This window comes from Maniola hyperantus, unplaced genomic scaffold (assembly GCF_902806685.2).
Source record: "Maniola hyperantus unplaced genomic scaffold, iAphHyp1.2, whole genome shotgun sequence".
Lineage (NCBI taxonomy): Eukaryota > Metazoa > Arthropoda > Insecta > Lepidoptera > Nymphalidae > Maniola > Maniola hyperantus.
In genome coordinates, this window is record NW_027189028.1 from 21,584 (window position 1) to 25,658 (window position 4,075).

A 4,075-nucleotide genomic window follows, 5' to 3' on the forward strand; every position below is an offset into this window, starting at 1 on the left:
GGCCAACGTCACGCGGTGTTACCAGGAGGTCACCCATCCAAGTATTGACCGCGCCTGATGTTGCTTAACTTTGGCGATCGAACGAGAACCAGTGCTTTTAACATGGTATGGACATCAGTAGTGTATAATTGGGCATTCTAGATCATTAAAGCATGTTTCGTTTCACTTCGTTTCACTTCGTTCCACTTCGTTCACGAAACATGCTTTAGTGATCTAGCAATGCCCAATTATAGCTTTTGCATTTCGTTCATTCGAAACATGATTTAGTGATTTTCAGTTCGGTTGCTATCTGGTTTTGTCTGGAGTCGATTTCGATCTGTTTCAGAAAGTGAATAAACATATTCATAAACAATATTTGTATGTTCACGTTACGATCGAAGCGACTCGCGTACGCCAGCAAGCAGTTTGAGCACTAGGCGACGCGGCGCTCGTGAATCCATTAATCGAATCCACGATACGTGAATACATTATCATTGGCAGAAAGCGAGCTCTCCATCAACAAATAAAGTGTTATGTTATGCACGCTTTTATCACAACTTACGATGAGGAAAACATCGTGAGGAAACCCGCATGCTTGGATGATTATTATCTGACATGTGTTTACCCACCAACCACACTGAGCCAGCGCGGTGGATTCAGGCTCAAATCCCTATCGCTATCTGAGAGGAGGTCATTTTCCAGCAAAGGGAGTTTAAAAGGCTGTTACTTACCGTGGTAGCGAGCTCATCTCTGGGAAGGAAAAGGCGTTCTTCTGAAAAACATTAACATTGAAACACCTATTTTATATAGGTAAAGTAACATATCCAAGTTAAATTGCGAAATATTTCTTGCTAATCGGTATATTGCTGACTGAAATACGATGCATCATGTTTACTTCATTTTTGTACCTAATGTCTACCAAGTGTTTTCTGCAAATAGTAATCAATACAGGGTGTAATTTAGTTGGTTCCTCATTACTTCTTTTGATACTAAATTAACAGTAAATTAATAGATAGACTTTATTGTATAGTTTATTTATTATTTTGGTATTACGCTTTTATTCTCCAAATAGTAATACAGAAAGTTTGTTTTTAACCCAAGCTGATTATAATAATAGTAAGTTACCGTAGTTACTCGAATAGGAATCGGAACTAGAACCCCATGCATTTCCGCATAGTATAGGTATAGACGAATTGAATAAGATCCTACTTATAATATTATAAATGTGAAAGTGTGGATGTTTGGATGTTTGTTACTCAATCACGCAAAAACAGCTAAACGGATTTGGATGAAATTTTAAATGAAGATAGATTATACCCTGGATTAACACATAGACTACATTTTATTTCGGAAAATTAAAGGGTTCCTGCGGGAATGAAAAAACTTAATCAACGCGGACGAAGTCGTAGGCATCATCTAGTATAATCAGATATAGGTACCTATTAGTAATTTTATAACTGAAAGCTATTAGATTACATCCTGTACCTTTGTGAAGTGCAAGACAAGCATTTCGTTGAATTGTAAGTTTGAGTCTAAACGATAACTTGGGTTCCGTGTATATAAATGAACATAAATATATTCAATACAAATACTACTTATAGCCGCAGACATAATCAAGGAAAATATAATTTTATGTAGGTACCTACTACTACCTATGTCATCATCATCATCATCATGATCAACCCATCACCGGCTCACTACAGAGCACGGGTCTCCTCTCAGAGTGAGAAGGGTTTTGACCATAGTCTATCACGCTGGCCACATGCGGATTGGTAGACTTCACACACCTTTGAGAATATTATGGAGAACTCTCAGGCATGCAGGTTTCTTCACGATATTTTCCTTCACCGTTAAAGCAAGTGATATTTAATTACTTAAAATGCTCATAACTCCGAAAAGTTAGAGGTGCGTGCTCGAGATCAAACCCCAAACCTCCAATTAGAAGGCGGACGTCCAAACCACTAGGCTATCACTACCTATATACCTACTATATATATAGAAGAATTCACAAACTTGCATTTTAAAGTTTTTTAAAAGTAATACTAAGATAGTGTTTTATAAATTATTTTACAACGGAACCCTAAGCAAAAACTGCAAGCATTTACGTAGAATTGCAAGTTTGAGTCTAAACGATAACTTGGGTTCCGTGTATATAAATGAACATAAATATATTCAATACAAATACTACTTATAGCCGCAGACAAAATCAAGGAAAATATAATTTTATGTAGGTACCTACTACTACCTATGTCATCATCATCATCATCATCACGATCAACCCATCACCGGCTCACTACAGAGCACGGGTCTCCTCTCAGAGTGAGAAGGGTTTTGACCATAGTCTATCACGCTGGCCACATGCGGATTGGTAGACTTCACACACCTTTGAGAACATTATGGAGAACTCTCAGGCATGCTGTTTCTTCACGATATTTTCCTTCACCGTTAAAGCAAGTGATATTTAATTACTTGTGGCGGTTACCACAATAGAAACTAGATGGCGCTGTTCAATCGATGACATAGTCCCGAACAAATGTACCGCCGACAGTACTCGCAATAACAGAGTTTTCTGCAATCTGGACTATATATAGAAGTTTCAAGACATAACCGTCGGCCCAGCTGGCGCTACCGAGCACAACCAACCGCTCGGTGGGAGATCTCCCCTTTGGTACGGTCGAGCCTGCACACCGCTCCCGTATTTTGGTGACCCCGACGTGATCAAGAGTGGTCGCACACTACAACAGCCGACGTTGATATAAGAGTGATCGCACACTAGAACAGCCGACGTCATCGAAGATCAACCGCACACCGCCGCACTCCGCACTGCGCACTCAACGTGATCAAGGGTGATCTCGCATACACCGCAACACCTTTGGATCACACACCGCAAGCCGACGTCTCCTCCAACTCCAAGTCTACAAGCAGCAACAGCAAGCACATCGAGGCCTGTAAGACGGATGTAGCCACAGCTTCGGGGCACAATGGCTCTGCACTCCATCACCAGCTACAAGCGTCCTGGTCCACCGCTTCTCTGGATGGTTAGCAGCCATTGCCCTTCCTTCACATGCCTTCACGCTACAACGCCACCTCTCTTCACTGCTTCACACTACGCGTTCGTCTCGGAGGGGAGTGATGTGGCGGTTACCACAATAGAAACTAGATGGCGCTGTTCAATCGATGACATAGTCCCGAACAAATGTACCGCCGACAGTACTCGCAATAACAGAGTTTTCTGCAATCTGGACTATATATAGAAGTTTCAAGACATAACCGTCGGCCCAGCTGGCGCTACCGAGCACAACCAACCGCTCGGTGGGAGATCTCCCCTTTGGTACGGTCGAGCCTGCACACCGCTCCCGTACATACTTAAAACGCAAATAACTCTGGAAAGTTAGAGGTGCGTGCCCGAGACCGAACCCTCGACCTCCAATTAGAAGGCGGACGTCCTAACCACTAGGCTATCACTACCTATATACCTACTATATATATATATAGAAGAATTCACAAACTTGCATTTTAAAGTTTTTTAAAAGTAATACTAAGATAGTGTTTTATAAATTATTTTACAACGGAACCCTAAGCAAAAACTGCAAGCATTTACGTAGAATTGCAAGTTTGAGTCTAAACGATAACTTGGGTTCCGTGTATATAAATGAACATAAATATATTCAATACAAATACTACTTATAGCCGCAGACAAAATCAAGGAAAATATAATTTATGTAGGTACCTACTACTACCTATGTCATCATCATCATCATCATCATCATGATCAACCCATCACCGGCTCACTACAGAGCACGGGTCTCCTCTCAGAGTGAGAAGGGTTTTGACCATAGTCTATCACGCTGACCACATGCGGATTGGTAGACTTCACACACCTTTGAGAACATTATGGAGAACTCTCAGGCATGCTGTTTCTTCACGATATTTTCCTTCACCGTTAAAGCAAGTGATATTTAATTACTTAAAACGCAAATAACTCTGGAAAGTTAGAGGTGCGGGCCCGAGACCGAACCCCGACCTCCAATTAGAAGACGGACGTCCTAACCACTAGGCTATCACTACCTATATACCTACTATATATATATAGAAG

General features: G+C 41.2%; 1 pseudogene; it reads right to left on the reverse strand.

Moving 5' to 3' along the window:
- Positions 1–119, reverse strand: LOC117996054 (5S ribosomal RNA; annotated as a pseudogene).
- Between the last annotated feature and the right edge of the window lie 3,956 nt (positions 120–4,075).